At 35.7% G+C, this 11,074-nt stretch overlaps 1 protein-coding gene and 1 pseudogene across 1 annotated transcript in view; one reads left to right on the forward strand and one right to left on the reverse strand.

The window, feature by feature from the left end:
• MEI4 (meiotic double-stranded break formation protein 4) overlaps positions 1–11,074 on the reverse strand; it is a 169,770-nt gene that overhangs the window by 53,802 nt on the left and 104,894 nt on the right. The gene's annotated exons all lie outside the window — the stretch shown is intronic.
• LOC101650790 lies at positions 5,479–6,058 on the forward strand (annotated as a pseudogene).

Consider the following 11,074-nt stretch of genomic DNA (forward strand, 5'->3'; position numbering starts at 1 on the left):
AGGGAGAGGGGAGAAGGGAGGGGGAAAATGAGTAGCCAATATTAAGGGCTAAAGCAGAAGGCAAATGTTTTGAAAATGATGATGGCAACAAATGTACATATGTGCTTGACACAATGGATGTATGTATGGATTGTGATAAGAATTGTACAAGCCCCCAATAAAATGATTTTTTTAAATTTAAAACATTTCAAATGTTTTAAACATTTAAAAATAGGTGACAGATCAATGAATAAGATATTTGCCTCAAAACATTTAAAGAAAAAAAATGAGTAAATAAGATTGAATTATAATTGTTTGCAGTAAAATGTGCTAACACCTACTATACAAAGAGCAGGGAAGAGATGGTTCCCCTGCCCCCAGTGACTAAAGGAGACTTAATAGAAGGTGTTAGGTTTTAATTGCATTGGACAATTTTTCAGAACAAATAAAAATTTTACTTGCTGCAAGGAGCCAGACCAAGACAACCACGCAAAGATATACTAGAGAAATACACTTTGAATTTTTTCATAACATTGAAATGATTCCTTTCAATGACTGAACGCCCTCACAGTGACAGCCATTAGCACTGCACTAACACATTTTCAGTCATGCAGGTGGAAAAAGTAAGAATTAATCATATTTAATTGACATTTTATTGCAGCACGGCCAAATACAGAGGGAATAATTGGCATTATATTCTGCACATACTAAAACTTCTCTTAAATTAGTAATCATCTAAGACACAGAATTATTGTGACAGCAACTGTGCACCTGTTTCTTCCACAGTTGTTTGATCTTATATATAATGATTCCATGCACCATTTCAAAAATTCTAGAGAAAGCACATTTTCTATTTTCTACTTATTACTCACTAAAATAAAGAATATTACCTAATTCTTTTTAACTGTGCTAGTAAAGCACAAAACCTTTAAATGTGGAAAACAGATTTTTGTTGAAAATGACCAATTTTCTCCATTTACTCACTAAAGAATCAGCTAATCACTAAAGAGAAAAGGGAACCCTAAGCAGGAGACTGTTTGAGCTGGATAGAGAAAGAGAATCATACAATCCATGGATGGAGAAATAGAATCATATAATCCACGGTGGAGAAACAGAATCATATAATCCATGGTGGAGATACAGAATTATATAATCCATGGGTGGAGAGATAGAATCACCTAATCCATGGATGGAGAGATAAAATCATATAACCCATGGGTGGAGAGATAGAATCATATAGTCCATGGGTGGAGAGATAGAATCATATAGTCCATGGGTGGAGAGATAGAATCATATAATCCATGGGTGGAGAAATAGAATCAATCATATAATCCATGGGTGGAGAAATAGAATCATATAATGCATGGGTGGAGATATAGAGTCATATAATCCATGGGTGGAGAGATAGAATCACATAATCCATCGGTGGAAAGATGGAATCATATAATCCATGGGTGGAGAGATGGGATCACATAATCCATGGGTGGAGAAATAGAATCAGGTAATCCATGGGTGGAGAGATAGAATCAATCATATAACCCATGGGTGGAGAAATAGAATCATATAATCCAGGAATGTGGCAAGACATAGCAATGTTCTTTCCATGTGCCAATGCTGGGTACCTGTTTTCCTGTGAATCCATCAAAGCATTCTGCCCAAGGATTTCAAGAAGACTTGATGTCAAGGTCAAGAGAAAATCATCAGGCAGGGCAGAAGAGTGAAGCTTTTTTAAAATGGTACCTAAGTATACAAAGATAAGTGCAGGGACAACCTACAGGGCTATTTGAGGACAAATCCTAGTCAGGTCCAATAACAATCTCTTTATTAAAAGTTAAGATGCAAAGCAAACAAAATACAAATCCTATGAGAGACACTGAGAGAGAAATGAAAAGCAACAGTACCCTAAATAAAAGGAGGACGTACACGATCTTTAAAATGAGATATTAACTGAACCAGAATAGCCAAAGAGAATACGCGCTGATACATTTAGTGGCATGAAAGAACACATGAACATAACAAAAAGCTGAAATATTATAAAAGATAAAAAGACAAAGATATAGAATTGTAAGAAATATAAAAAGGCTGAAGAAAATTAGAATGTAGTGAAATCATAAAAGGATGATAAAATGACTGAAATTCTAGTGCAAACACAAAAACAACTAACTGCCCTTTAGTTGGATAAGACTCATAGTAACCCTATATAGGATTGCTAGGCTTTGTAAACTAAGATATCACTGATACACATATATAGTATATTATAAGTATATGACAGTAAATATAGTGTGGTATGTTTGTTGTATAATTTAATTTTTAAATAATAAACATATGCCAAACATATACCCACTGCTATTGTCAATTTCAATTTATAGGTGTCCTATGAGGCAGAGTAGAACAGGCCCCAAAGGTTTCCAAGGTTGCAATCTATATGCATGTGTGCTGTCACATCTGTCTCTTACAGATGGAGCCAAGCACTTTAATAACTGTCCCACTGGGACTCCTTTACCAGATGTCTCTCCCTGCTGCTGGGTTGATTCTGACTCACAGGGACTCTAGGATACAGTAAAACCAACCTTGAGGGTTTCTGAGACTGTAAATCTCTACGAGAGTAGGAAGCCTCATCTTGGCTAACGGTTTCGAACTGCTGACCTTTCGGTTAGCAGCCCATACTTTACCCACTATGCGACCATGGCTCCCTACCAAACGTCTAATTTCTACTTATTTTACTAAGCATTTTTATTTACTCCATAATTCTTAAAAATAAAAGCTTTCAATGTGCAGTGTAGACAACTGAAGTGGTTAAAAAAAAAACAACCTTCTCTAGACCTCCACTCTGAGGAAATTCACCACAATGTACTTGTGCATTGCTAGAAGACTTCTGTTAGGTTTCACAGGTTATGAAAGAGATGTTTTTCTGTGACTCTTTGATGCAGATAGAGAGCTTCTGCTTGCAGATACAAAATTAATTAAACAGGAATTCCAAATCTAAATTTTAAGTCACTTAGTTATCACAAAAATACTCAAGGGGATTATTAATATCATGGTTCACAAAGTTAAGAATACTGATTATGTCCAGGGGATGACAAACAAAAACACATTCATCAGTCATTCAAACAAGCATCAATAATGCTGCTATGCTTTGTGTGGACATCTGCTCTGTATGACCGTTGAAGCTAAAATGGCAAAATGGCCAGATAATTGAAGCTGTCATGATGCAACGTGCTGAAGGAGTACCCATAAACCACATGTTCAACTGGCTGACACACTAAGGTTTTGAGTCAACTGCCCGAGGATAACAAAACCTACACTTACCACTACCCCGCTGCCACTACCATGACTCAAATTTGACCTTGCAACTCTGGCTAGACGAGGATGTACACTGGTACAGATAGGAACTGAAAATACAGGTAATCCAGGGCAGATGAGCCCTACAGGACCAGTGGTGTGAGTGGCGAAACAGGGACGGTAAAGGGAGAGTGGGTAGGAAAGAGGGAACCGATTACAAGGAACTATATGTGACCTCCTCCCTGGGGGACAGACAACAGAAAAATGGGTGAAGGGAGACGTCGGACAGGGCAAAATATGACAAAATAACAATTTATAAACTATCAAGGGCTCATGAGGGAGGGGGGAGCGGAGAGGGAGGGGAAACATGAGGACCTAATGCCGGGGGTTTAAGTGGAGAGAAAATGTTTTGAGAATGATGAGGGCAATGAATGTACAAATGCGCTTTACACAATTGATGTATGTATGGATTGTGATAAGAGTTGTATGAGCCCCTAATAAAATGATTGGAAAAAGAAAGTAGGATAAGAGGATCCAGAATTCATTTTCCAAAGCCCTAACCTAATTAGCAGTAGAACTTTAGAACCCAGGTTGCCAACGTCAACTCTGTTCTCTCTCCACACCATTTGACTCATTCTACTGTACCTAAGCAAATCAGGATCAAACCAGTGATTGGTTAAAAAGGTAGATCAATCATTTTTAAGATGAAAAAAGTAGTTAATTTTCATATCATCAGTAGCACTGGCACGGCCTTTTCCAGAAAGACTTGTGAAATTAGAACAAAGTAGTTACTAAAATATTCACAAATATTTGGTGGTGCATGGCCTTTAATGACAAATCACCTGGTCTTTGTCTTTGATCCCTAGCATGAAGTATCTAGAGATTCAAATGGTTATTAACTAGTGTTTTTTTAAAATAGGTTTTAAAAGAATAGTCTGCACTGTTAGATTTCTCCTTGATTAGGTTCTTCTAATGCAGGCCCATGGCTCTGGGCTGAAACAGAAGAAACATTACTAAAAGTAACATTTAATGATAGAATCATATTAATAAGGATCATTATGCAAAATAACAAATATTTTGTTGATGGATAAAAATTTTACATTTGGATAAAAATAAAACAGCTTGTCATTTACCCAGGATTAACCTTTTCTTCAGTAAAATGATCTAAGTAGAAGCTACACTCCAAAACGCCTATGACCTGGTTTTGTTTTAAGTAGTCAGCACTTACATGTCATTCAACCATAAAGCATTTATTTGAAATAAACATAATATCTAAAACTGTAAAATAAGGCTTTGTGTTTCTTTTTAAAAAATTCACATCCAGCTATTCTACAATTTATGATAGGTAATTTTGTGAATCTGAGCCTTGAAACAGAGGAAAATGAGACATGCCATTTCTCTTGAATGCTTCAGGTTTAGTTTTTCGTTTTGTTTTCTATCCCCTTGTTATTTCAAAACCTCTTGCTAATTGCTCCTTTTATTTTGGCGTCTCTCAATCTTGGATTGATTCCATATAATTTTAGGATTTCTTAGTGAAGAAAATTTAGTTTTACAACTATTCAAGGATAAATTCAACTGAAAACCAATGAACAAGATTCCATGAACTGCCTCCCTAAATTGAGTCTTGCGGTGTTTGCCTTTGGGGACTAAAGATCAACACATTTTAGAGACTTCTCTATTCAAACCATTATTCCGTATCTTATATATTTTTAGTATAAAAAATCTCTACATTTTGAGACATTGATGTGATGATTTTACCTAGTTGAGCATCAAGGCAATGCTCAGAAATGAGCTGGCAAGTTCCTTCTATCTTCTGGAAGAAACTGAATAGAATAGGTAATATTTCTTCTTTATATATTTGGTAGAATTTATTATTTTCTTCCTTCTACATAATTTGGGCTTACTGCCTCTTGCTCTTTTAGTTTCTTAGATGACTAAGACCTCTGTTTATCACTAGCATGAGTATTTAATGCTCAAAATGTCCTTAGACTCCCTTTCTTAGGTGTATCTATCCAGGAGATTTTGATGTCACATCTTCTTTTAGTTCAATATATTTTCTAATTTCTTTAGAGACTTAATCTTTGATCCACAGGTTTTTAAGTATGCTGTTGAATTTCCAATGTCGATTTTTTTATAGATACATTTCTGTTATAATTATTAGCTAAATTAGTTATGGTTAAGCGAACAGCCTTGCTCTTTGCCACATCTACTGTGAGAATGAAAACCATTCTCAGCAGCCAGACTGTGGACATTCAGAGAATGTGGACACTTCCCTGAAGGGGCGCACAGTCATCGTGAAGTGCCCCAGAGGACCCTGCGGAAGGACTTCAATCACATCAACGTAGAACTCAGCTTCCTCAGGAAGAAGAAGAAGAAGAGGCTTCGAGTTGACAAATGGTGGGGAAATAGAAAGGAACTGGCTACTGTCCGCACTATCTGTAGTCACGTGCAGAACATGATCAAGGGCGTGACACTGGGCTTCCGATACGAGATGAGGTCTGTGTGTGCCCACTTCCCCATCGACGTGGTTATTCAGGAGAATGGGTCTTTTGTGGAAATCCGTAATTTCTTGGGTGAAAAATACACCCGGAGGGTTCGCATGAGGACAGGTGTTGCCTGTTCCCTTTCTCAAGCCCAGAAAGATGAGTTAATTCTTGAAAGAAATGACATTGAGCTGGTATCAAATTCAGCTGATTTAATTCAGCAAGCCACAACAGTTAAAAACAAGGATATCCGAAAGTTATGGGATGGCATCTATGTTTCTGAAAAAGGAACGGTTCAGCAGGTTGATGAGTAAGCTCTAAGAGGTGTCCAGCTACAGTCTAGATGATTCCTTTAGACTGTCTGCAACGCTTTGAACCAATCCAATAAACTTTATGTAATGAAAAAAAGAGAGCGAGAACAGCTTCTGTATTATTTCAGATCTTGCTAAGATCTGTTTCATAGATCAGAAAAAAGTTGCCTGAGTGACTATCTCTTTTGCATTTGAAATTACTCTATTTTGTTAATGTTAGGCCATGTGTTCTAGAAATGAAAAGTAGGTAAAACTATTTCTTCAGCTTTTATGTATCATGCGTGATTTACTATCTAATTATGCTATTACTGAGGACCAGTGTCCAAACCTTCTCCTCCAATTGTGGATTTATACATTTCTTTGAGTAGTATTAATCTGTTTTATTCCATGTATTCTGGAATTGAGGGTATTTTTCAGGGGCACACAGTGGAACTTTTAGTATTTATGTAATGTCTTTCTTTATTCCTAATGACTTTTCTCATTAAGGAGATCTATTTTTGCTTATAAATACATAGACATCTGGCTTTCTCTGGTTTAATGTTTGCACAGTATACATTTTTTATCAATCCCTCTACTTTTCCCTTAAAGTTTCTTAGCATAAAGCTAAGTCTTAAAAAACTGCATTATTACTATTATAACTGCCGTTTTTAAGTCATTTAAAGTTAATGTACTTACTGAGAGGCCTGGATTTACTTTTCCCATGATTTTTGTGTCATTGTTCCTTCTTTACCCTCATCCTCTTCTCGTTCCCCCCTTCCCCATCTTCTTTTGAATTACTAATTAGCTTTCATCTGCCATTTTAATTGTTATTAATTTTTAAAAGATGTTTTTAAAAGTTTTAGTTGTTTGTTGTAGAGATACTTTCTAACTTTTATGAGTATGTTTGGAGTTAATATATTCCATTTCAAATAGAAGACTTATTACTACACAAATATCTGCACCACCTACTTATTTCTGTTGTCATATACATACCCCCCAAAATGATACAATCTCTGCTTTGGGGAATCAGATAGGTTTCAAGGAATGCAATAGAATCCAGGTATGTAGCATTCTTTCTCTCTTCCTTAATTACATTTCCAGGAGCCCTGATGGATACTGGTTAAGCCTTGGACTGAGACCCGCAAGGACAGGGTTTTCTACTCCCATAAAGAATTATAGTCTTGGAAACTCACAGGGACAGCACTAACCTGTCCCATAAGGTCGCTATGAATCAGCATCCGTTTGACAGCAGTGAGTGTGAATGAGCTATCTTTTTGTGTTAGTTGAACACAAAAGTTCTTCTTAAGAGGAAACATTACAGAAGACATGTAGTCATATAGAAATCTTGAGGTCAATAATTTATGAGGGGGGTGAGGTGGATTTTAAAGCATTGGTCCATCTATAACTAATAATTATTTTTACTACAATATACACCAGTAAAGGAGAAAACTACACAGAATCTGATAATATGAAATGCATCACTAGGAATTTCTAATCTTAGCCTCTTGCTAAACAAAGCAAAATGAAACAGGAAGGGTCATGTTCTACACTTTCAGTGTGGTTTGATGCAAAGCCTTTTCTCTGATGGAGTGAGTGCTGACAGGGTTAGACATGATCAGAGTATGCATAATTTTAAAAATTTGGTTTCCTTCTCAACAGAACTAGGTCAGCTGCTTACTGCTCAGGATTATGATTATTTTTCCTTTGCATATTAAAAATGCTTATTTGTTGCTGCATTTTGGCCCAATATAGAAATTCTTTTTGAAAGTATATGTATAAACTCATTCCAAATTCACTCTTTTAATTATATGTTCTATTTTTATTAGTGAGTTGCTTATCTTGTATTTTTCTTGAAGAGGAAAACATATTAGGTAAAACTGTCTACTGATAAAGATATTTTCTGCTAGTATGGTTTTCTTCCAATTTTAAAAATTGATTTTTTTCATGTATAAATTTCAGCTACTGAAATTTTTTAGGTTGCTTAAATACACATACTATGAACATGTGTATAGTACTCTAAATTCGGATTTCAACCCATCCTTATCAATATTCCACAACAGCATTATTCATTTCTATTCACTTGGTTGCTCTCACTAAAAACATTGTGATGAGCTAGAGGTGTGAACTGTATTTAAGGAGAAAAGTCTATGTGTTGAATGGCAACTGAAAACGAGTTTCATCTATAATCTGGTTTTTTTTTCCTGATACTAAAGAAAGTTTTCTTTTGGATTTAAAAAAAAATATTAGAAATACTTTTCAACATGAAAATGTTTTAAACTGCAAGAAAATTAGACCTAGAGTATGCATAATATAAAATTGACACATTCATATTTTCTCATATTTACTTGTGTCTGTATTTCTAAAAATATTTTAGAAAATAGGGCTATTCTAGAATGTCACATGTGTATAAATTGTTTTATATATAACATTTTCAAATATGACATATTTAATTATCTTTTTTCCTTGGACCTCTCATACCTCCCCTTTTAGCTAACATGATGCTTTCAAAATCTGTCAATGTTAATAAATAAAGATCTAATTTACTTAAATTGCTAGGTCATTAATTTATAATTAACTGATATGCAACACTCCACTTTAATATGCCACACCCAGCCATATTTTAGTGGACACTAACGTTATTTCTAACAGAAAATATTGCATAGTTTACCCACCGGTACTCAGGAGGCAGAGGGCCAGAGTCAGTCATGCAGTGAGAAAACCAACTTTGTTTCTATAACTAAGGTCCTATTTTCAACGACTGATCCTTCCTCTTTGTTTCAAACATCCACAGGTTCAGTCACAAGCAATTAGCAATACATCTTGATGACATATATGATCCATTTGAGATAGTGGTTGGTGTAAAAATCTGAGTAGTAGATGTATGAACTGATCTATTTTAATTCATACATTTTTGCATATTCTACACCATATAAAATATGTATATTGTTAAACACTTTCAAAATAAATTAAGCTTGTAATTTATAGCCATGCAATAAAAATAAAAACGAAACTCATTTCTTTATTTATTTTTAACACATTTGCTTCTCCTATTTCATCTTATCTTTGGGTCACTATTCTCTAATATAACAATCTCATCCTCCCCCCTTTCCATTTATTTCTTAGATTGAAAAAGAAATCCCCATTATCTGTCTCAAGTTCTAGTTTCATATTTCTATCTGCCAACATTTAGATAATTTAAATCTCTCCTGAATGCAATATATTTAAACTCAACTAATGTCTGACCACATTTACCTAACTACTCTTAGCTATACAATCCTTATTTGTCCATACATTCTCTTCCTTCCTTCACATTAACTCTTTTTTGTCCAATCTTTCAATATTTCTTCTTACCCCAAAATAATCTCTGCTACTGCTTATCTGATGAGAGATTCACAAAACCAAGTTATTTAGGATGAAAAACCATAAAAATAAATTTTTCTATACTTCACAGTCAATAGAGTTCTGGATTATCTGACTTGAGTAAATGAATGCACTCACAAAACATTTGAGGTTGAAACAGTCACATATGGAGGGAGCTGAGGATGTTGCATGTATTCTGCTGTGTACACTGTGGCAGGATTTAATCTTTCTCCAGAGGCTGCAACTGTAACACCAATTTCTTGATTCAGCTACCAGGTCAGTCGAGCAGTTCAGTTTTAACTCTACTTATGATCTTTCAAGTCCAATCATAGGCAACTTCAAAGGTTTTACCTAGTAGATCCCATGGGGAAAGATGGCCCTTCCCAGGTCCCACTGGATGCCCAGCCATGCATTTCAGTTTTATGGAGGGAGTTCCAGTGCAGGACTCAGCTCCCGGTGCCTGTGCTTGTCAGGCTTTTTTGTGCTCCTGCACAAATCCACACTCTCATCCAAGCGTCTCCATTTGAAGGCTTCCTTAAGGAGGAAGAGCGGCTCTTTCAGGAATCTTCAGAGACCTCATTGGAAGACCTGACTCTGCTTCTCTAATCCTACGCGTATCAATTTCTTTGAAGATGTGCCATTAATGCAGGGGTTCTCAACATGTGGGTCGTGACACCTTTGGGGGCACCCTTTCACAGGGGTTGCCCAATTCATAACAGTAGCAAAATTTGAAGTTATGAAGTAGCAATGAAAATAACTTTATGGTTGGGGGTCCACCACAACATGAGGAACTGTATTAAAGGGTCACGGCACTGGGAATGTTGAGAACCACTGCCTTAATGGATGTCCAACTTGAGGTCTTTTCCTTTTCCTTCTTCTTCGGTCTCCCAACAATCCCATCTATTGCTATTCAGAATGACCTGAAAGGACAGAGTAGAATCGCCACGTAGATTTTCCGAGTCTGTGAATCTTTACAGAAGCAGACTGCCACATCTTCCTTGCCTCTATCCCTTTCTGCTTACATTGAACAGAAGAGATGAAGTCGTCTACTATTAAGAAAGCTAACAGTTTTCTCATTCTTAAATAATGATATACATACATTGAAAGGTTGCGTAAAAGGATGAAAAAGGCAAGTTTTGTAAAGCACCACATTTTAAAGGTCCCAGATTATTTTGATTATTAGTGTTGTTATTCTATTATTATAATGACCATTATTTTAATATGATATAAGAAATAGAAAGCTCAGTTGTAATTATGGCTTTAGCATATGCTCTCTTTGTTAAAACATTTACCCATTCCAAGTTTTAGTGTATAAATTAGGTAAAGCGTACACCTATGTTAGGGATAACTGTAATGATTAAATAGAAATGTGAAAATGAAAATTGATAATTTTGTGTCATTTTCCTAACAACTGATACATTCATCCGCACTTCCCACATTGCTTCTTTTCTAAATGCCAAGACCTCACCTTGTTTCTGCAGAGCCCCATGCATATTGCACACACAGGATGCACCTGTATCTTTTGCATGTTCAATTCAAATTCCTTTTTAATTTATGTTTTTCAGAAATTCCTAATCTAACCTTGTTCGATTCTTTTAGTGTTAGCACTCTGTATTAGTCTAGGTACTTTGGAGAAACAAATCCACAGCAACTCATGTATAAGAGAGAGTTTTATGTAAA

Source organism: Echinops telfairi, unplaced genomic scaffold, assembly GCF_000313985.2.
Source record: "Echinops telfairi isolate 266 unplaced genomic scaffold, ASM31398v2 ScPeMD7_3533;HRSCAF=4204_0, whole genome shotgun sequence".
In the NCBI taxonomy this organism is placed as follows: domain Eukaryota; kingdom Metazoa; phylum Chordata; class Mammalia; order Afrosoricida; family Tenrecidae; genus Echinops; species Echinops telfairi.